Source organism: Eleutherodactylus coqui, chromosome 8 (assembly GCF_035609145.1).
Source record: "Eleutherodactylus coqui strain aEleCoq1 chromosome 8, aEleCoq1.hap1, whole genome shotgun sequence".
In the NCBI taxonomy this organism is placed as follows: Eukaryota; Metazoa; Chordata; class Amphibia; order Anura; family Eleutherodactylidae; genus Eleutherodactylus; species Eleutherodactylus coqui.
In genome coordinates this window covers 97177639-97202342 of record NC_089844.1, presented here as the reverse complement: position 1 = coordinate 97202342, position 24704 = coordinate 97177639, and the positions used below count along the sequence as shown (strand labels likewise).

General features: G+C 43.1%; 1 protein-coding gene across 2 annotated transcripts in view; it reads left to right on the top strand.

The window, feature by feature from the left end:
* The window catches only part of CPO (carboxypeptidase O), a 189539-nt gene that overhangs the window by 26376 nt on the left and 138459 nt on the right, over positions 1-24704 (top strand). Inside the window, exon 2 of one of the 2 annotated variants that reach the window (XM_066576096.1) lies at positions 8698-8800. The gene's annotated coding sequence lies outside the window, so the exon portion shown is untranslated. Of the gene's footprint in view, positions 1-8697; positions 8801-10347; positions 10551-24704 lie in introns of those variants that run through there. The other variant, XM_066576095.1, reaches the window with a different exon arrangement.

Genomic DNA, 24704 nt, shown 5'->3' with positions numbered 1-24704 from the left:
CGCATGCGCTTATGTGAAAGAGCCCTTATGGCTTATTCCCACAAGCGTATATCAGCAAGCGTTTTCACGGATGGCCAATATACACTTCCATCTAAGCGGTCCCCTCTTCCTTCCCCCTCACCGGCTCTCTGCCTCTCTCCTCCAGTACAGCATTTGCAGCGGGAGGGGGTGGGGCTAAGCTCCGTCCCCATTGCGCCAACTCCCATTGCAAACTGCTTGGAGAGGAGGAGAGAGGCAGAGACTGCTTAGATGGAAGCGCATATCAGCTGGCCGTGAAAATGCAAGCCGATATACGCTCGTGGGAATAAGCCCTTATGGTGCATTCACACGACCGTATATCAGCTGGGTTTTCACACCCAGCCGATATACGGCGTCTCTCTCTGCAGGGGGAGGAGGCTGGAAGAGCCGGGAACAGTGCTCTGAGCTCCCGCCCCCTCTCTGCCTCCTCTCCGCCCCTCTGCAGTATTTGCAATGAGAGGAGGTGGAACGGGGGCGGGGCTAAGTTCCAGGAATTAGCTCCACCCCCACCCTGCGTCTCCTCATTGAAAATAGTGCAGGGGAGTGGAGAGGAGGCAGAGAGGGGGCGGGAGCTCAGAGCACTGCTCCCGGCTCTTCCAGCCTCCTCCCCCTGCAGAGAGAGACGCAGTATATCAGCCAGGCGTAAATACCCGGCCGATATACGGTCATCTGAATGCGCCCTTAGGCAGACAAGTAACTGAGTCTGTGATTATTAGCCCACATTTGTGACATCTCATCACATACAAATGTGGTAACTATAAAGCCGTCCTATGTATTAATATATAGAACTATATTATAGTTGTGTTTGACATCTCAGTTTCATACTGCACCAGACCCCAATGCCAAATCATATATAGACTGAGGCACTGGCATCAGTCTAGGCGGACATTCAACATGTAGCTGCATGTGGAACGCGATACTGTGGCATAAGTGCCAGGAGGAACATACAAGAGTTGGCATCTGGCAAGTAGTCCTAGATGGTTGCTGAATACTGATACAATCAGCACCTTTTTTTTAGCAGAGCAAAGAGTGATACAGTGCCATACAGTAATAGATAGCAATCAGTAGAGTAGGGCGATGCCTACTTTCTAGGATATAAAAATGTATGGAGAGAAATGTTCTTCGATCTCTGTCAAATTAGCAATGTCCCTGAGGTTGGCTCCATGCAAAGCGGAATTGCTGTGGAATTTCGGCAGCAGATTTTGCTGTGGTAAGCCCACTGCCTTTACAGTACAAGCAATGTGGGGGAGATTTCTAAAATCTCATGCACATGGAGCAGAAAATTATCGCAACAAATCCACAGCACTAGGGCTTATTCACAGGAGCATATATCGGCCGGCGTTTTCACGGCCGGCCAATATACGCTTCCCTCCACCTCATTAGCTCTTTGCCTCTCTCCTCCCCTCCGGCTGTTTGCAAAGGGACGGAGTGAGGTGGGGGCGGAGCTAAGCTCCCACCCCCTCCTCGCCCCTTGTCCGCAGCCAGCAATGGGAGTGGGCGGGACAGAGCGGAGCTTAGCTCTGCCCCTGTCCCACCCCCACCCATTGCAAATGTTGGAGTGGAGGAGAGAGGCAGAGAGCCGGTAAGGGGGAACTGCTTAGATGGAAGCGTATATCAGCCGCCTGTGAAAACACCGGCCAATATACGCTCGTGTAAATAAGCCCTTATTGAAAAACGCTGTGTATTATAAATCTGCAGCATGCCTCTTCAGTCTGCAAGTCTCAACCCTTGAAATACAAGCGTTAAAATACGCAGAAGATCTGCTACAAACACTGGATCTAAATCCACACCAGTTAGGGCTTATTCACACGAGGGACTTTGTGCATCTAAGTTAGCCATGCAAAAAAATACGCAACTGTTAGAACCAATGGTTTGGAAGAAAAAATTTTAGGCACACAAAAAAAAAAAAATCACACCTGAAAAAATAGGACATCAGTGACTGAAATTCCCTGCTGCACCAAAATATAGAACCTGACCTATCTTTGGTGCGCAAAATGCAGGAGTTTTCATAGACTCCTATGGGAGATGGGGGAAAAAAGGGAAGGAGGGGGAATGGAGTTTAGCTGCAGCCAGGGCTCAGAAAGGAAGACAGGTGTCTGTATTTTAGACATTAGAAGTCATTAGGAGGATTTCTTTCTGCAGCACGCAGCTCCAGGTCGTGTGTACAGGTGATTTCCACACTAATGAGGCTCGGGACTCGATCTAGGGAAATTGTCCATTTACGGGATTTTCTGCACAGTTAGCCACAATTTTTTGCGTGCAGAATTTTTGTGCGATTAGGTCCCTCGTGTGAACGAGCCCTTAGGTGTGAATGTTCTGCAGCGGAAAACCGGTAGCAGGTATGTACCATATGAAACTATCTTCAGGCTTTGTTCAAAAGTGGCGGAAATTCTGCAGATTTTCTGCCGCGGAATATTCCAGAGCATTTCTACATCAAAAACTGCACCAAAATCTGTCGTGGATTTTGACTTGGAATTAGCTGCAACACTGTTTCTCTCGCCTACCGTAGGAAAACCATGCACTGCTAGTGCCAAAAGCACTCTTTGCACTGCCCCACACCGCTGCTGAGCAGCACCACCACTGCTCAGGTGATGCAGAAGTGCTATTACCTAACTAGCAGTGTGGGGTGACGGTACGGGCTGTAGTTTTAGGACTGGAAGCATTTAGCCTAATGAGTTCATTTTTTTCACTGAATTGCGCAGCGTATTGTGCATAGACTTCTATAGGGACCCATAAATGCACACAAAAATAGAGCATGCCCATTTTTTTTCCGGGCCTCCGAAATACGTGTGCAAAAAATGCTGATGACAGTGAACCCATTGCAATGAATGGGTGCTATTCTCTGTTTATTGCAAATTTTGCAGGGTACAAATATGGCTGGCTCATGGAACCATAAGGCCCCCTTCACAAGAGTGTATGCGTATTTGCGTGTGCCTGAGTGCTGTATACGTGCAGAATTAACAATGCATTTTTGCGAATACATCGGCGTATTTTGCTATACTTTTTGCGCCAGTTAGACGTGTTCACTTGCATGGAAAAAAAAGTAGAACCGCTTTAAATGGCTAATTAGTCTGAGTTCCAGATGTGTTCCTCCTCCTGCACAATTACAGTGTTTCATGCACCTCTTAGCGGATTTTGCATGCATTTGTGCATCCCTATTGACTTCTATGGGGACTTTGGTTGCTTAAAGGGGTTGACTCATGCCGAAACGGGTTTTTTTTTTATTCAATAGGCCCCCCCGTTCGGCGCGAGACAAACCCAAGGGATGGGTTAAAAAAAAAAAAAGTTTATTACTTACCCGAATCCCCGCGCTGCGGCGACTTCTTTCTTCCTTTACCAAGATGGCCGCCGGGATCTTCACCCACGATGCTCTGCGGGTCTTCTCCCATGGTGCACCGTGGACTCTGTGCGGTCCATTGCCGATTCCAGCCTCCTGATTGGCTGGAATTGGCACACGTGACGGGGCGGAGCTACGAGGACCAGCTCTCCGGCACGAGCGGCCCCATTCACCAGGGAGAAGACCGGACTGCGCAAGCGCGTCTAAAAACGCCAGAAGAAAGCGAAATTAGACGGATCCATGGCGACGGGGACGCTAGCAACGGAGCAGGTAAGTGAATAACTTCTGTATGGCTCTTAATTAATGCACGATGTATATTAGTGCATTAATGCATGTAAATTAGTGCATTAATATGGCCATACAGAAGTGCTGAACCCCACTTGATTTCACGAGACAACCCCTTTAAATATGCAAGAAAATAGAGCATGCTGCATTTGTTTTGCACAACAGAAATGCACAAGAAAATCTGCACATGTGAACGAAACCGCTGAAAACAATGGGTTCTTTTCTCTGTGTATTACGCACGCACATTTTTACGTGTGCAAATACGCCCCTGTGAAGCTGGCCTAAATGTTTTTTACCACCTGGGTTTTATTGAAATAAGGCCTCAATCACACAAGTGTTTTTACATGGCTAATTTAGCCGCGATAAAAAAATTGCGACCATCTGAAGCATTGGACTCCAATGTATTCATTCAGATGACCGATTTTTAGCCACATAAAAACGTTGCGGCAGAAAAGATAGAATACAACACAGCCTGAAAAGATAGGTCTTGCCCTGTCTTTCGTCCAATATACGCTGGAGACTCCCATAGGCTTCTATAGGAGCTGCCGAAAAAGGAAGGGGGAGGGAGTTTAGCAGCGTCCAAAGCTGCAAAAACATTACAGCTGGCTCTATTAAACTAATAGAAGCCATACAGAGGATTTATGCAACCGAGAGATTTCCAGGTTGCGGCGTATTTTTTCACTAATACACCACAGCCATCCGTGTGAATGGCGAAATAATGCAAATTTTAGCCGCAACTTGATTGCAGCTATTCTTCATTCACGTGTTTTTCAGACGCTTTGTGGCAGAGAAGAGCGCATCGCCCATGTCTATGAGGCCTAATGGAGTTGCAAAACCAATATCCAATATAACTTTTTTCCCAGCTACCTTGCAGAGAACTCCTCGGACCGCTCCTGGTTGGGTTAGCAGACGATGCAACCCTGCAGATGTCTTGGCCTGCACTTCTTGATAAAATGCATGTTGTGTTTGTTGTTGTGCATCTACATGGTGCACTGGAACAACGGCTTATTATGAGAACAAGAGCAAAGAATCAGAACAGACTTCATTAGGTATAAAATACAGGCAGGAAATATCTGGAGATATGCACAAAGGGGGAATGAAAGGGAGCAGGAGGGAGATCCAGAGCCAGAAAGCCTGACAACAATGACTGTCACAGAAAATAGAGACAACCGGAGACAAAGGGAGAAGAAAAGGCGCACACACGCCAGGATAGACAGACACAAACAGGCACACGAAAGCTGAATGAAACAAAGCCTGCCAGACAAAAGATCAGGAAGGAGCAGCAGAGATGCTGGAGAATGAATGAGTGCCCGTGCGGCATCATGTTAACCCCGGATAGCAGGCTGCTCGGAGCACAATATCCGATGGCAGTCTGAGCTTCTTACAGGCAGATGTGTATTTAATTTGTGCGTTTATGAGTCATTTAGTCATTCCCTAACGAGTGAGAACGCATTTCCATCCCCCGCTCCCTGCTGTTTTGTGTTCTATAAATACCGCACTAGTTAAAATAAATGGAGCAGGTAGGAGCGCGGAATGGCTTGTTTGGCTTTTTGGCACACACTCTATTTATTTTTATTGTAATAATCCTCTGGTGACTTCATTTTATGAACTATTCTGTTATTTGTGCGCTGCAACATTACGTAAGGAAAAATATCTCCAGGGTGTAAGCCCTCTTAGTGCCAGGGAAAATGTTGCAGTGTGGCAATGGTGGCGGTTGCAGGGAAATCGTTAACTTGCATTGAGGGAAGATGCTGCTTTATGGGTGCAGAATGGTGCTGACGGGTGCAGCCCGTAGTGTCAGGAGCGTGCACGCTTCCTTATACAATCACCCTCAACAGCTGCTTCATCCCACGGTTGGTCCAAGTCATTCTGCTGCCTGAGGCAAGGAGATAAATTGTGCCCCTTGTTGCCACTTATACTAAGCGACACAATGAAAGGATTTTATTAGCGCTCACAACTGTACCATTAACAAATATTGTTCATGCAAGATTAAGCAGGTCAGGAAATTCAATTCCTGGCCTGATCTGTCTAATAAGGGAACTGTTCATGATAAGATGTATCGCATCCACGGAATTCTATTCTAAGGGGAAGTATGCGGTGTAGTTTGTACTGCAGATTTAGCTGTGGCCCTTCTTATATTCTCACTATACTTGCCCATTATACTATACAGCTCATTATACCATTCGTATTGGTAGCTCAAATATATAAGTATATTGAAGGGCCATTGTAGCAGATGCTAGAGGCCATTGGGGCTGACACATGGCATGTGCCTAGTTTGTATGGGCATACTGTAACAGGCAGTGTTTGGGCACACACTGCGCCCAACCCTGTACTACTATAGAGTATTTACAGGTTTTAAGCCAAGTGTGACCAGAACCCAACTTGAGGATGGTTGAGGTAATGAAGTGGACCCAGCGGGGTTAATGAGAATATTATTTACTCATTACTTCGGTTGGCTTCACATGACCGTAAAGCGCAGAGAATAAAATCCATTCATGTCAATGGGTTCGTTCTCAATGTTTTTGAAGCGCACATTTTGTGCTCGTGCGAAAAAAGTGGTCCTGCTATATCGTACTGCATATGGCGCAGCAAAGGCCTCCATTGAAGGTACAAATACACAATACGCTGTGCAATTCTATGAAGAAAAGAACACATCTGGATCTCATTAGGCCAGATAGCCTTTTAAAGCATGGTGGCATGTGTGAACATGCCTTGTGTGCGCACAAAGTACAGTACGAATCTACCTTGTTCACTGAGCAAATACATTGTGTTGAAGCCCGCGCAATTGTGCATATGGTCATCTGAAGCCGTCCTCAATGAAGACAACCAGCTTAGTTGTTAAGCATCTTTACAGATTCAAATAGTTTGGTGGTTATGGTATTTCACAGAGGCACTAACTTGGTAGTTGTGCATCTTTACAGAGGCCACATCTGTTTGTCTTTTACTGACCTATGGGCTGCCAAGTATAGTGGGCACACTATGGAAACAATGTAGCGTGCCACGAAAATCATGCTAAAAAGTGTTACATCTATAACTTGGTGGCTCGCAGCGACGCAGTCTCTAACACTTTACTCCAACTGGTGGTTTCCAGTTGCAACAGCAAGGCCATTTCTCACATTGTAGTGCAGCCAGGGGCGTAACTATAGAGGGTGCATGGGATACTGTTGCACCCGGGCCCAGGAGCCTTAGGGGGCCCATAAGGCATCTCTTCTCCATATAGGGAGCCCAGTACTATGAATAAAGCATTATAGTTGGGGGCCCTGTTACAGGTTTTGCATTGGGGCCCAGAAGCTTCAGGTTATGCCTCTGTGCAGCATGGTTTAGGTATGGGTACTGGTACAGATACAGATAGAGGGGGGGGGGGCCCAGCTCACCTTTTGCATTAGGGCCCCTGAGCCTTTAGTTACGCACCTGAGTGCAGCTTACTAGTGCACACCAGCTGGCCTCAGTACACTACTTTCAGTACACATTCTCATTCCATGTGGCTCAGCTCCACAAACGGACACAGACAAACTGACTGGTCAGCACAGCTCAGGTCACACTTGCAAGGCATTTTTAGTAGACCGCCAAAGACTCTTGAGACCGGGGTCCACAACCACTCATAGGATCCCTTCAAGGTGTGGCTCACCCACTCTATTGGTCCTCATTAACGAGTTGATTCTCGTTTGACTAAGTGAGTGACATCACCGTTTAGACTGAACAATTATCGTTCACTTTTGCTTATTTTGAACGATTTTTTGAATGATAATTGTTCTGTCTAAATGCAGCATCTCTTCTATCAGGTCTAAACAATCTCCTTAGATGAAGTGCCTCTCATCACCTGGCCAGGTAGAGCAATCTTAGAGCATGCACACATGTAACCAACTACCCTGCAAGGATGCCAGTGTAAAATGACCATCACTATACGGTATACAATTATACAAAGCCCCACTGCAAGCCTTTGGATAACGTGCAGATTAAGACAGCAAGGGCGATATAAACAGTGTAATACATAATAGTGGCGAATGAGCCAACAGGCAACTATTCACAGTTGAAGGATACAGTGATGGGCTGTTGGGTATATTGACAGTGCACATCAGTTTCCAATGCTCGTACAGACGCCCTGTGGCTAAGAGTTTATTTAAATGGGCAATTTTCATGTCTATGAGCCATTCTTGTGTCCAACAGACTTCACACAGATAGCACACAGACCTATTATATTATAAATTCACAGCATGTCCTTTTTTGGTTCATTTTTAAAGGCTTCATTATAAGACCTACGTGCACATTGAAGAACACGAAGCTTATAGCCTCTGATATTGCAGAGAGACAACCAGTTTGCTCAGATTTTTCACTGGGGCCCATGTGCTTTAAGTAACACCTCTGAGTTGATCCCTTAACAGTTTAATGAGAACAACCTCAGAGATTTACTTAAAGTTTCTGGATTGTAATAAAAAATCTGTTAAGGACCTTTCATACGGGACAGAATTAGTCCACGCAGACATTACTGCATCATTATCCCTATGGGGCTTGAACCCCGCACCTGTTAAATTCTGTGTGTCTTTACTTCAAAACCGCAAAATTAAGTTCCGCAGGGGAAGAGCTTTCTTCTGCAGAATTAAGGACATCTTGCGGAATTCTTGCTGTGGATTTCTAACATGCGCAATTAAAGTCTGCGGAAAAAAAGCTATAAATTCTGCAATTAAAAATGCAACAAAATACGCACCAATTGACAACATCTATATCTGCGCTGTGTCCTGCGAACAATTCCGTGAAAGGTCTCTTACAGGGTTCCCGCTGTTTGCTTTTTATGTGACAAAGTGTCTGTTGCCCCATCAGACACCAGGGCACCGGTGTAATGCTCTTCTCTACATCTCCTATACCTGTGATGCCTTTGCATCAGCTGCCATAGACTTTCATTTTGAAGAAGTAGTGCACATTATTCAATCACTTGGCCTCAAAGAAAGGTGCTACAAGAGCTGAGATGTAAAATAATGTATCCCATTATAAATGACTTAAAGTATTAGTCGTCACCAAAGTTTTTCAGCCAGTGACCTTGTCCTTTTATATGTTCTCAGAACTCCTCGGTGCAGGAAAGAAAGAATGGGGCTGCGCTGATACATGAACAGACTGGACCTCTCTGACCATACAGCATAACCATTTCTCATAACATTATAAGAGGTAACTAGCAGTAATGATAATTGAACCATTCTCTGTGAATGAATACAGTCATCTTCGACTAATCAAAGTAGCAGATGTCTGGCCATATGATGCTCTAACATGCTGGAAAATGATTTTGTATAATTCCTTCTTTATTGGGTTTTTAATTAAATGCAAAATGTCAATATATACTAAATGGGGGGGGGGGACTGAATATCTATATAAAGGTCAATACAATGTATATAAGCACATTCTGTGTTACAGTATACATTCAGGATATATTATCAGGTATAGGAGAAATGGAAGGAACGTGCTACACCACATGCAAGCTATTTGTACCTATGCAGATATTTAGAGGGCAAAGTTAAGTAAGTTTTAATTAGAGCTAAGGGGGCTAAGAAATTCATTTTGACAGATGGCTGTTGGAAAGAGGCTAGCATTATGAAGCATGGTTGTCCGCCTGCTGTGGGTGGGTATCTGCAAGATATCTCCTACTGTTTAAAATGAAAATCATGAGAAAGAACAATCCTATTATGATGCTTCCTCTAATCCCATGTAAAATTGCACTTTTACAGTCAGTCTTATGTGGTTGAAATATACATACAGACTTATTTAGCAAATCGTTTTAGGAAGAGCCAAAAGCATTGGCTACACATCAGATATGATTTTTTATTTTGTAGTCCGCACCATATCCAAGGCAACACACATAAAGCCATTCATCAATTTCAATTACATTCGTGCAGGATGCAATTTGGATGCCCTCCACAAATGTTATCAACATGTCAAACTATGACGTCCTAATGTCCATAACTGACCAACCTATACACACATAACATCACCAAAAATAGGGATACACCAAAAGGCAGGAATGGGAATACTATCTCTAACCAACATTGGCTTGGAGGACCCTGCCTACAAGCAGGGTGATCATACTGATAAGGGTGGGACCATGTTGCAAACCTGTCCTTAGATAGAGGATAGTAAAGGATGAACAGCCGATGGAAATGCTTACAGGGCTAGGAAGAGGCACATAACAGTAGTTCACCGCCACACGAGACGCAACAAACAGGACATGATTCAGGCGCCCACACACCAACAGATGGAGGGGATTCAGACAAGACATATACCTCAGACATCTGATCACCATTGGATAGGACTAAACTCAGGTGTCCGACCACCATCATACGGGTAGCTCAAAGGAGATAGGACCCAGACAAACAGACATGTATCTGCACAACATGCATGTACACAGCAGAATAACCAGCACCAATGCAGGAGAGGGGTCCAGAATGAATGCACATCAGTTATAGTAGATTGGCTGACAGGGAAGACATCTCCCTGTGGGCTAATCAGTTCACACATCATGGAAGACACTGAAGCAGGAAAAAGACGAGAGGAACCTAAAACACTGAGGGATTCTAGACAAACAACTTCCAAAGTAACTTTGGGCGACAACCAACTCCCAAGGTGACTTTGGGTGTGATAGGATATACTTTGGGATTCCTGTCTGACAACTTCTAAGGGAACCGTATAGAGTATAACTTCTAAGGGAACTTCTGCAATAACAGAAGACCAATAGGGATTGCTGACAGATGACGCCTAAAGGACCTTCTGTAGTGCCAGGAATGAGTCATTCAACAACCCTGGTTCTTTTTCTTGCTTGCAACTGGCACGCCACAACACATACGAGTGCAGCAGATCTAGAGATTTGATGCTCTTTATTGGAGGTGTACATACGCACTTTATGTACAGTACCTGTTGTTCCACAACTGTAAGTAGAATAACATAATGTTGGTTTGATTTATATATATTATATCTTGTCTGTTTTTCATGGTTTTCAAGAGAGGTTATTCTTAAAGGGTATTCCAATTATGAAAAATTATTATATATTAGTAAGGTATGGATGAGGACTACTGCCACTTGTTAATTTGGGGGATTCAGTGCTTCCACTGCAGTACCTGCTTACCACCTAAACAGAAGTGGTGCAATGTCGGTAAAAATGAAAAGCCACAGAGTACTACAACACCTAATTCTAGCAATAAGTCCCACCTGGCAATCTGACCCCCATTTACCAGCTAGGGTAAACTGTTACTTACTTTGACTTCAATACCCCTTCAAATAAGCACAAGAGTTTCCACAGTCAGGCAAAGAGTGACTGGAGAACTGAAGCGTTTGACCATGGATTCCCTCATGGGGATTCTCGTGCATTAATATTACGCACGAGAAAAGATAGGACTTGCCCTATCTTTCGCACACATAGTTTTTCTGCGTGCAAGAAAAAATAGGGCAGGACCCATCTTCCTGTTTTAGATTGTTTTACTGCGCGCAATGGCGCAAAATTTAAAAACGGTAAAAAATAAAGACTTTTACATTGTTCATGCACAGGTATGCTCCTTAGCGGCGAGCGTATTTACGCATGCACTCATCTGCTTTAGCCCTCAGGCTTTCATTTACCAATCAGAATGTTATTTTTTATTGTGGGGGAACAATTTTTGGGTGAGCACAGGGCACCATACTCATATCTAGTGTCTGTGCAGTCCACAATCAACTATGTTAATCAATGTAGTTACTAATTCACAAGTGTAATTAGTTTTCCATATCTAGAGTCAGGGTTAAAATAGCAAATAGCCCTCTGGAGACTTTCTTTACCTTCTAGAAACACACATTACATTAATCATTTGTAACAAGTCATATCTGTTGGATTCTTGTCTACTTTCATCCTTTGGGATGTTAAAGTTGTCTTCACAAATAGCTGCGAGCTTTTTGCAGAGGGGAACCGGCAAGAAATATTCTGCAAATCTGCCCCTAAATGGTGTGGATTTTGCAGTGGATTTTGTGGATTTGCAATGGGTATTCATCCTTGTTTTTCAAGAGATGAAATCTGCAGAAAATATGTGCAGCATTAGGGTGACTACCCACTAGCGGGTTTTTTCCGCTGCAAATTCGCTGCATTTTTTTTTCCCCAGATGCCTATGGGACTTTCTAATGTTAAAATCGCAATGCAGCAAAAACGCAAGTTGCCATTTTTGCTGCTTTGCAAGTTTAACATTAGAAAGTCCCATAGGCATCTGGGGAAAAATACGCAGCAAATTCGTAGAGGAAAAAAGACGATAGTGGGTAATCACCCTAAATTGGCATGCTGTAGATTTAGAATCCATAGCGTATTTTAAATAGGCTTCAAACTCTGCGGAAATTTTCTGCTCCATGTAGATGACATTTTTGAAACCTTGTTCACATGTACTGTAAATGCTGCAGAACTCCCTCAGAAAAATCTGCTGCGGTAATTTCGCAACATTTACACAATGTGTGAAGGCACTATTAGGGCTTATTCACACGGGTGTATACCCGGCCGATATACGCTGTCCTTCTGATGCATTGGCTTACAATGCAGCAGTGCACAGGGGCGTATTTCCGCGGCGTGAAAGCGCCCTGTCGGGTGCTTTCACGCTGTCAGCGCCAGCTGCATAGATTCCTATGAGAGCCTATGCTGGCTGCCGCAGAAGGGAGGTTGGAGGGAGTTTAGCAGCATGACTACTAAACTCCCTCGCCCTTCTCTTCTCATCTCTGCCCCTTGGCGATATTTGCAATGGGAGAGGGCGGGACAGGAGCGGAGCTAATTTCAGCCCACTCCGCCCCCTCCCATTGATGGTTGCAGACAAGTCGTGGAGAGGGGGTGGGAGCTTAGCTCCACTCCCATCCTGCCCCCTCCCATTGCAAATGGCCGGAGGGAAGGAGAGAGGAAGTGAGCCAGAGAGGGAAGGGGGATTGTCTATATTATCAAGGAGTACATAAACTGCTGACATTAGATCAGTGATTTGCAATAGTTTGCTTTTAAGCTACTTTCATACAATGGAAAAAAATAATTGATTTCTGCAACAAAAATCCACACAAAAATTTGCACATGATATTGGTGTAGATTTAGCTGTGGGATTCCACTCATTATATAGAAATGAATGAAATCCGCAGTGAATTTTCTGCAAGAAAAAGAGCATGCTGCAGATCTGAAATTGCAACATGGTGCAGATTGCAGTGGATTTTTTCCACTGTCAGTGAGTAGGGTTTGCTAAAATCCCACGGATGTTTTCATCATTGTTTTGTTATGGTTTTATTTTTAATAATATGTATGTGCATGGTGTGGATTGTTCCTATAAGTGTAGGAGGGCTCGAGGAGCAGCTGGCATGAGGCACCTGATCACTGACTGGAGGCCAGAAGGTAGGCAGAAAGAGCGGTCAAACTTCTGTGAGGGATGGACATACTTTGAAGAAGCAGCATACAAGAGCAGCACCACGAATAGTCCAAAATATGTTGTTTTTATTCAATCTATTTAAAAAATGGGGCAGCAAGGTTTCAACTCCACATAGAGTCTTTTTCAAAGCTGAGTGCTGCTGCTTCTACATATTCTTGAGTATACTTTGGAGAAGCACCTGGGAAGAAGTGTGCTGAGATATAGTAGCTCTACAGGCAGAAATATGGACCTGTATGCACCACTACCATGTGCCAGCAGCTGCCTTGTGTCCTCCTTCCCTAAACTGGACACGATCATAACTACCCCCAGTAACCAGGATTATTGAGTAATTGAGTTCTTAGACTTCAGATACCTGGAAACTGTTGAAATGGGCATTTGTTTTTGTTGTTTGAGTCATTGATTCCTCATTAAACAGTTCTGCAGCAAAAATATGGAGTCTGGTGGCTTCCAAAGCTTTCCAAGATGTTTCAAATCTACCACGACCCGGCTGGCTTATTTCCAGACAAGCCCCTCTATCGAACCAGCATGGCCCAAACCTGGGCACAAGGCCCAGATGGTCTTACCTCCAACATATACAGATAGAGAAACTATGGTGACCCTGCAGGACCTCTGATTGTCCTTTCCGATTGTGTCTCAGATGGAAGCCTCACCAGCAAAGGTCTAGTGGGTAGAGGAGGACCCAGCCTGCTGCCCCTTAAACCCAATTACTAACATTGTACTAATGTAATGTACATAGTTGCAGAAATTCCTAATAACTACTATGCAATATGTAAAACCAACCTTATTCCTTGAGTAATGAGTATGGATAGGCTAGAACTACACATTGATGCATGTTGATATTCGGTGGGCATTGCTGCTCTCCAGTAGTTGGATAACCTGCTCGTAGCTTCAGATTGTCCAGCATCAAGTAGTAGCCACAGTGCTCTGTATCCATTCACAAAGGATATAATGATTTAGTTTTGGCACAATAGGATGCCCTGTTACTATGTGAGGACATTGTACCTCATCACGACACAGGATGCCTTGTATCCATAGTCAGACCCAGAATAATGAATGTTGGGCTCCTGTGAATGTCCCAGTGTGAATCAACAGAACAGATCTTTATACATATAAGCATACATACATTCTTTGGCCAGTGACTCTAGAATAAGAAAACTTATGAATGTGCTGTATGTTACAGGAACAATGTAACCCTAACTAGAGAATTGTAATGCGGCGCATTCATACTTATTTTCTACACAGCAAGGTTATACTTTGACCATAGGAAACGGAATAACCTACAATTTCTGAAGGGACAATCTAAAGTTGGATCTCTATTATCATAACTGAGGCAGGAATAACATTTTCCTCAGTTCTCTTCCTTATTTTATATTTAACACACGTTTTGCTAAAAATCATCAGTATAACTTATCAATCGACTTCCTCAAAGTGGTCAGAAAAGCTGCATATATCTCTGTTGCTAAGCAGTAGGAGCTTCGTGGTAGACCAATCAGCGAAAGCCTACAAGATGGTCTTAAATATACATTGCCTTGGTTTCCTTTATATTACTTTGGATGCATTCCCAGCGTCCTTGTTCATTAAGGGTCAAATAAAATGAGTTATATCCTCCATGCTGATTCAATTCATGAACCAATGTATTTCTAATCTAGTGGCACCTAAAGGAAACCAATGTCATGATCCTTAGGTGAGATGCAGGTGAGGTTTCTAAGAGATCAATGTCCTAAATAATTCATAATTGCATCTGCTCGCATCGTTCTTCTGCCAAGTTTTCTTTTAAAGATTATTTTAGGCTGTTAATTTATTTTTTTAATCAGTTTAAAAATCTATAATCTCCCCACATGGTTTTCATCCCATACAATATGTCACAGAAAGAATTCTGCTTTGTAGATATGCTTTCTAAATAGGATACTAAATATGAAATATTTCTTTAAGCATTAATAGGGTAGAATTTTAAAAAAATAAACATTAAATGGATGCATTGCTCAACCTTTGAAACTGGAGTACAGAGGCAATGCCAGCAGAAAATGAAGAAGTCTATGAGATGCCGACAATAGGAAATATACACTAATATATATATATATATATATATATACACACACACACACACACACACATATTACATATGGGGGTGGACAAAAATCTGGAAACCCCTGACCAATGGAACCTTGTTGCTTGGGCAGATGTTCACTTCTGCATGGCGGCATCTGTGACATATTACCTCCACTTAAAATAGGTCTCTACATGTCTTATTGATATAGTTAAATTTTACTGCTAGTATTGTGAAATATGATTTATAATCCCATGTAATTTAAGGCATGCATTTCATACAGTATTTCCATATTTTTGCAAGTCATCAGTCAGTTCTTGAAGCCGATGTGAGGGAAGCAGGAAAAATGAGGAAAAGTCATGGTTTGAGTGACTTTGACAAGGGCCAAACAATAATGCTTAGGTGATAGAGACATAGGATCTCCAAAACGACAGGTCTTATGTGGTGGTCTCAGTATGCAGGAGCTAGTAGCTAACAAAAGTGGTCCAAGGAAGAACAACTGGTGAACCAGCAACAGGGTCATGGGGCACCCAAGGCTGATTGATCAACGTGGGGAGTAGAGAGACGCCCCCCCCCCCCCCCCCCAGTGTGGAATGATCCCACAAAAGAGCTACTGCAGCACAAATTGATTTAAAGAAAAGGTAATGATGGCTATTTCAACAGTTCACTGACCATGTCTGAGGACCAGGCTAATGTAATGCCGTCATGCTCTGCCCACGTGATCATCACGCCAACACATGCTTAGTTCATTTCTGTTCTGGACACCGATGAAGACACTTCTCTGTCAGTGTGTGGATTGATTGGCTGGCTGAGACGTGTGTATCCCAACCAGCCAAGCAGCCTTAGTTTGGATACATTTGCTCTAGCTCCTTCTCACAGAGGACACTGTGTATACTCTTAGTCTCAAGGGGTTTCTGGTTAAGTCGGCGGCTATTCTCCAGTCTTGCTTGTCTTCATGTACTTGTGTGATATCTAGAATTTCATATATTTATATTTATTTTATATTTTGTGTTATCAGCATTTGTACCTTGCGCATATATTTGTACTTGAGGGCTTAAAAAGATTAACATGTTTGCAGACGTTTTTGCATGCATTAAAATCATGCCCGCGGAACGTGACAAAGCAAATCCACTGATTTTAATAAGTTTGTTCTCATTATTCAAATTTCCTACGGACGAGAAAAGATAGGACCTGCGCTATCTTTCTGCGTGTTACGCTGAAAGCTGCCATAGAAGTCTGGATGGCAGGTTAAAAAAATCAAGGGAAAGTGTGTGACCCTGTGGACAATACAAGGAAAAGACAGCTGGCCCTTATTAGGCTTTAAAAGCCATTCTGTCCCACAGAAAGGGAGTAAGGGCTCCTGCACACTGGCGATCACAACATCGCTGCGTTTTTTAACGCAAATGTCAATAGGACTTTCTAATGTTAAAAACACATCACACAAAAATGGCAAAGCACAAACTTGCAATTTTTGTGCGATGTGTTTTTTAACATTAGAAAGTCCTATTGACCTTTGCGTAAAAAACACAGCGATATCGCGATCGCCAGTGTGCAGGGGAATGCGTGAATTGCAATTTCAAGCGCAAAAATTACATTACTACACGCTGACACATGCATGTCAGCCTAATTCTTGCCATCTCAAAACCTTGTTTATATGCAAATACGCTGCATTGCGGCGAGCGTATTTACACATACGCTCAGCTGTCTAAGCCCTTAAGGACATAACATTACCTCCAATCAGGATGTGTTGTCTTGCGTCCGGCTCAGATGTAGCAGCTATGATAGACCGGTGTTAGAACACACAATGCATCATAGCTTGCTGCATATGGGGCTGTGTAGCTACAGACCAGTTGGAGTGTTCATCACCTAAAATGGACATCTGAGCATCCAAACCAGATCATAGAACAAATAAAGAAGGTGGCCTAGTTTGGTAAATCACGTTTACTTTTTTAACCATATGGACTACCTAACTAAAATTGTTGTAGACCAAGTATACCCCTTCATGGCAACAGGATTACCTAATGACAGTGGCTTCTTTCAGCAGAATAATGCCCCCAGCCACACTACAAAAATTGTTCAGGAATGATGTGAGGGACATAACAAAGAGCTCAAGGTGTTTTCTTGGCCTCCAAATTCTCCAGATCTCAATCCGATCATTTGTGGGATGTGCTGGAAAGACAAGTCCATGGAGGCCGCATCTCACAACTTGCAGGATTTAAAGGATGTGCTGCTAGTGGCTTAGTACCAAAGGTCAGAGCTGTTGGCATCACAACAAGGACCTGCACAATATTTGGCAGGGGGGTTTAATGTTATAACTGAAGAGTGTAAATGTGCATAGATTAATTTATTCAATTCTTTTTTTTAAATCCTCCATAAAAATGGAATAAGAAATACTGACTGCTATAAATATATATACACATATTAGTAATTATTAGGAAATTATAGTACCAGTGTTTCTGGTAGCACAATGCACCACACAGCTATGCTACATGGTACATCCATTATGATCCCCACACATCACACACACACAGCTCTAATACATCCATCCTGATACCCATACATTACACACACAGCTCTGCTACATTGTACCTTCATTATGATTCCCACACATCACACACAGCTCTACTACATCCATCCTGACCCCACACATTACACACACAGCTCTACTACATTCATCTTTGCCTGGAGATTACCTTTAACTTTGTCCTACTGAAATTCTCCAGATAGCTATCTTATGGGCTTCTGGTTTGGGAATAAGCACAGGGGTTGCAGACACTTGTTCACAGTTCCACTTATGGAACTATAAACTGTGGGTCAGCTTGGGGTTCTGTAATAGAAGTATCTATTATAGAACACAATCTACAGACCTTACAAAGACCCCTCAAGTTATTTTGCACATTTGTATAGCACATACTCAGTCCACACTTGGTGGGATTTGAACCCAGAGGATTAGTCCACACTTTGGTAGGATTTGAACCCAGGATCCTAGCACTGCAACACAAAGGTGCTGCTTACTGAGCCACCATAGGTTCCAGGACAACCATTATAACTTGAAAATACAGTAAAGTGAGCATAACTCTAGAAAACTAGTACCGTGTTCCCTCAAGTTACTATGATCCTACAATTTCCTTTCCAACGTAAAACCACATTCAACTACAATGCCACAGTCAACGCTGCATATTATGTATCTACAGCATATGAGATGCGAAGATCCAGATCAGTGTTCCCCCAACTCCAGTCCCCAGGGACCACCAACAGGTCATGTTTTCAGGATTTCCCCAGTGTTGCACAGGTGATGTAATTATGGTCAGTGCTTCAGACATTGCCACAGGTGTTCCTACCATAGGATATCCTGAAAACATGACATGTTGGTGGTCCCCGAGGACTAGAGTTGGAGACCCCTGATCCAGATAATCGACATGAGTATTTCACTGGTATACTGTCTATGAATCAGTGCATTGCATTAGGGCAAGTAGAGTTAATCAGTGGGCTTTGTATAACTAAACTGCATGTTCTGGTCTCCTGTCTAGTGGCGCCTTCCTGCAGTACAATGCTACATTTCTGCTCTATCTTTCTGTGTATTTGTGCAGCAAAGGTCCCTGTAGAAGTCTATCGGAGTGCAATAAACTGGGCAATTCTGTGAAAAAGAGAACACACCTAGAGCTCATTAGGCTAAATAGTCTTTTAAATCGGGGTGGGGGTTGCGCACATAGGAACATGCCCTGCATGTGCAAAAAAGTACAGGAATATGCGCAGACACGCACGCAAATCAATCTAGTTGAGTGCACAAATACGTTGCGCTGAGGTGAGCGTATTTGGCATATATGCTAATCTAAAGAAGTCCTGAGCTGCAGATACATGTATACCCACAGATGCGTTTGTGGATTTAACCCTTGTCAATGGGCAAATTTGCAGGTGGAAATCCCAATACACATATAGCGCAGAATCCACGCCAAGAAGTAAGTTGTGCGCAGTATAGACTATGATGCATATTCCCATTGAAAGTGATGAGGCGCGGAATCCACTTGAAATCCACAGCAAAATACTGCTGTGTGCACATAGCTTTAATCTTTGGAAAAGAGTCCAGGTGCCTGAAACTCATCCAAACCAACATATTACCTAAAGGATACATAAACGTCTTATATGTAATCTGCAGATTTCACCCTTTCAATTGAAGGGGTGTAATCTGCAGAGGGTCCGCACCAAATGGATCAGATTTTGTTGCAGATCCGCACCAGTATCCGCCACTTGTGCAGCACCCTAATACATTTCTAGCACTTATAAGACCATGTTGAATAATTTTCAGTAAATTCTGTAATATAGTATTTTCGAGCTGACTTGACAATGTATGCAGATCTCTAGGCGGTGCTGCTACCCTACGGTCTGGGCTTTGATGACTCTCCACGATTCTTGACACAGATGTGTCATTTTGACACTGTTGTTCTGTCAAACATTTTGCATAATGAATTAGTTGGCATTCTCTTCCTACATGACAGCTTCACTTGCCTTTACATCCAGGCAGTATGTAGACTCCATGAAGAAACCTCTCCTGCTCTGCTGCTTACTGCATGATGATTGTCTCTCCCAAGTACCGGCAATACAATACAAATACAATGCAAACCAGTTTTCAGCCTGTTACTCAGAGATGAGCCGTCACTTACGGCGGTGTGCGTTAGAGAGAATGTCACCTCCAATTTGTCTTAATCACTTAGCTCAAGCCGAAAATTCGCTCTCCTATTTTCTTGAGAGGAAATCTATTGGAGGAGCATAACGCCATACTTATATCGTGCGTACCTCATGACTGGCGCTCCCACTATGGGCGGACTCGCACAAGCGTTTATGCACATGCAAATTCACGCGCGCAATATGCTGAGAAAATAAGCCATTTATTTCAATGGGTCCATCCCAATTACTCGTTTTTAAACGCACGAAAGAAAACCCTGCATGCTCTACTTTTGTGTACATTGGCGCTGTAGGAGTCCACAGACCCGATATCTGCACGACGGCACAATACACTGCGCAATTGTGCGGAGAAAAGAACACATTGGGAGTTAATTAGGCTAAATATCCATTCAACTCGAAGCACGGCTGCTTCCCGTGCCCAACTCTAATGGCCCTGCAAACATAGATAGTACAGCAATATGCGCAAAACACGCATGAAAGTGCGATGTTCACAGCGCAATAGCGCTGCAGTTACGCAATTGTTTTTACACATACGCTTATAGGAAGAAGTTCTAAGAATTGAGGCTTGTGTCTGAGGGTTTAGGGCTCCTTCACTCGGACATATGCACTAAAAAATAGTGTTTTTGCACTCGTATTGATGCATTTCCCTGCACCTTTTCCGCTCGCAGGGCATGGTCAGTTGCACGTGGCTGATGAAGACCCCTCAATTTAAATGGCTATTTAGCCTAATGAGTTGAAGATGTGTTCTTTTTCCACAGAATTGCACAGCGTATTGCCCATCTTCTTGTGCATTGCTCGCACATTTGCACATCTCCCATAGACTTCTATGGTAACCTTAAAATAGAGCATATCACTTTTTTTTCATGCACAGAAAATGCGCACACAAAATACGGCACTCTGAATAAAGCCATTGTAATCAATGGCTTCTATTCTTTGTATATTGCGTGCACGCAAAAACGCATGCAAATATGCCTATGTGAAGGAGACCTTAAGGGCTTCTTCACGCGACTGTATTTGTGAATCTTTTGAAGAGGACCATAATCGGCGTGTTGCGCGCGTCTGTGCATATTACAATAACTTTTGCGTGCACAGGGCCAGTTCACACGCTCGTGACAAACGCTTTCCGTGGAATTTGGGAATGACTATTATAACCTAATAAGATCCAGCCGTCTTCTTTTTCTTGCTCTTTGCGCAGTGTCATACCCTTCCCCTTGCCTAAGTTTGAACTTGCCATAAACTTCTCTGGCACTTCTGCTGCTCGAAACACTGGAAAATAGGGCAGTTCCTACTTTTTCTGCGCTTATGAGAATTAGCCCGTTGTGTATAGTGCACAGATTTTGCTTGCGCAAAAACAGTCGTCTTAAGCCGCCCTTAGGGCAGAGTGCTTTTGGGCATGTTTTTGCCCTTAGGGATTTCTTCCCACGACACTGTTTGCAAGGGTATTTGCAAAATCTGTTCATGCTAGACGCAGAGAATAGAAACCATTGATTTCAATGGGTTCGTTCCCATGAGCACATTTTGTGTGCGCAGAAAAAGGTTGGACCTGCTCTTTATGCCTGTGTTTTGCGCAGCAAAGCCCCCATAGAAGTCTATGGGATATGTACAAATACACATTCACAGAATGACTATCGCCTCTGTGTGAAAGCATAGGAGCGATACTTACTGGGATGACTCTAGGGTGCTTATCTCGTCTCATGTAAAGGGACCTTAACTCCCAAAGCAGCCAAACTTGAGCCCAGCTTGCAAACTTCAGTGAAGCTTATATGCAAAATGCTGTATGGAGTTTGAGAAACAATTGGTGAGCCGGCTGGTTACTCACATTGGCCCAGCTCCATTTATTTGGAGATGCAGTTGCATAGCATGAAAGGGCTGTTAAAAGGACTTATCCCACTGATGGGTCTACTTTACTTCTATTATATAAGAGATATTAGAAGGTGTTGGATGGGTAACCTCTCTGCTGCAGTGCCACCCAGTAACTAACACAACCAATACTATCATTCACTTCCATAATCTTTTTAGCTGTATAATCCTATATTGTACCTGTCTATAATACTCTTATCTATTTAATCCTTTCTCCTACCTACGTAATCCAGTTATCTATATTGAATCTAACCTCTATCTGTTACCTATTGATTTCTCCATAAAGCATCTATGAAGTACAGCAATGTTTCCAACAAAAATAATGTATTTCTCTGTATTACATTGCCCTAGCTTCAGCCTGCAAACAGACTAATTACTGGTTGCTTTGGGTTGCTAGTTTCTGTGCTTATGGCTGTGAAATAACCAATTAGTGACAGCTTGACAACTGTTATTGTCATGTAACAGAAGTGTATCTAGAATTCATAGGGTCCCATAGCAAAATGAGATTGGCCCCCACTACATAAGGAAAGGAAACTGAAACAGCAGAGCACCCACATAAGGGCTCATTCACACGGGCTACAAAATTATGCAGAAGCTAGCTGCGCAAAAAAGGTAAAAAATCGCAGCTTGCATCGCAGAAAATCACGTGAATGGATGATTTCCCGCTATCAAGTCTGAAGTTTAATTAGCGGTGAAATTGGCCAGTCACATGATTGTGAGCTGCGTGTTTTAGCGAAAAAGTGCTGCAACTCTGGGTGGAGAGAGAGAGATGAAGGAAAGCTCCAGGGGAACCCCCTTCTCTGCCGGGGCCTCCCTTCATTTCAGCAGGGTTGTAAGGATATCCCCAGCAGCACAGATGCTGGGGTTTCCCTGCAGGGGTGAAGAAGGAATTCCCCATCAGCAGGGAGAGAGGGTCAGTACGATTACAACGATACCAAAATTCTTATTTCTTTTTAGGTTTTTTAGATCACTTTTATTGCGTTTTTTTTGGAAGGCAAAATGAAAAAAAATAATTTTGTGTTATTTTTGCCCTTTTTGCCATGCAGAATAATAAGTGAGTTCAATTTATTGTATGCGTTGTTACGGATACAACAATACCAAATATGTGTAATTGGAATTTAAAAAAAAGAAGATTTTATGCTAATATGGCAAAATGTACAAAACTGTTTTTTTTTTTTTACATTTTTTATCTCACTGTAGGGGACATGTACAATAGCACTTATGATCACTATAATAAAGCAGTGCAGGATGTCTGTCCTGCAATGCCTAATCACTTATGGCAATCATAAGCACTGGTAAAGCTGGTGTCCTGTTGCCATGGCAGCCCCCCCCCCTCCCTCCGTCAATCCTTTTACGTGTTGCGATCTACCTAGATCACGGCAGGGAAGGGGTTAACAGAGGGGGTCGCTGGAGGACAGCTATCGGTGACAACCGGCTCCTGCTGCCAGATAGCGCGAGGGGTTAAGCTTAGTGGTCAGTATGATAAGTACAGGGTTTTGTTAAAAAATACAGCGGTACATCATTACATCGGAAATTCAAAAAAAAAAATCACCAAAATTGAGAAAAAAATGTTTAACACAAACCTTTTATAGGATACGTCATTTTCTGATGACACATTTCTTTAAGGATTTATTGTATATCTACAGGAAATGCTATTAAATTGGATAGGCGTCTGTATCACCAATGGGACACTCACATAATAGGAGAACGAGCGTCTGGTGAACCCCCCTAGAGTCATTCGCAGATGCTGCATTTTATCTAGAAATGAAATGTACAGCTAAGTCTAGCTTGGTAATAAACCTCTTGATTTAATGGGGCTCTCCCACATTTTACCTCCGTCCTGCCGCAGCCTTTTTTTGTTTTCTCATTTTCATTTTTTCCTCTCCAATTTCAAAAATTATAGCTACATGAGGGTTTGTTTTTGCAGGACAAGTTGCATTTTTCAGTGGTACAATTTATCATCCGATATAATGTATTGGAAAACTTTTTAAAGTTTCTAAAGGGGGAGGAATGTAAAAAAACACAATTGCACCATTTTGGGTGGGTTTGCTTTTATGACATTCTCGGCTCATTCACACGGGCATCAAAGTTGTACAGACGTTAGCTGCAAAAACAAATTGGATGATTTCCCGCTATCAAGTCCCAAGCAGGGCCTCCCTTTATCTCAGTGGAGATTGATTCGCCTGTAGGGGAACTGGAGGGATATCCTCTTAGCGGGGAGAGAGTGATTTCCCTGCAAGGAAGCTGAAGGCATATCCACGCTGTGGGGAAATCCCTTCATCTCCCCTGCAGGGAAATCCCTCTCTCCCCGCTGTGGGGAAATCCCTCCAGCCCCGCTGAGATGAAGGGAGTCCCCAGCTATAAAGGCGATTCCCCAGGGACTCTATTCATCTCGCTTGCTCTCTCCCCACTGCAGGGATATCCCTGCAACCCCGCTTAGATGAAGGAAACCCCCGGGGAGTCCTCTCATCCCTCCCCTACGTTGGGACATTTAAAATGTGCTTTTGGGTTTAGCTCAGTGGCAGCATTCCCAGCATTGCATAATTTCTTTTCTTTTTATAAACACAATTCTTATAATCGTAATCTTTTTTTTTTTTATGTAATGACTGGGAAAATTTTTTTTTGTATTTTTTTACAGTAAGTAAAAAAAACTTTTTATTTATTTTAACTTATTTAGTCTGCATAGGGGACTCAAATATGTAATTGTATGATGGCTAACAGAGTATAATGCAATACTATATAGACTATAATTGCATTATACTGTATTCTGATTGCATATACTATGATCTGCATTGCATTTGCTCACTCATGGCGGCCCTGGGGGCCTTCAGAAGAATCCAGGCTGCCAAGACACCAAAACGGCAGCTTTCAATCTCATCCTGGGGGGAAAGGGTTTGATACACCCGAAAGCCGATGGGGGAATATAAATGCTGTCAGAATTGACAGCGGCATTTAAGGGGTTAACAGCTACAACCGGCATGAATGTTGATTGTGGCTGTTATGGCGCTTGGTGGGAAAAAGTTAATATAATCATTGTATAGATAATAAAAAAATACTTAGAACAGCACCACCTGGTGTTTAAAATATA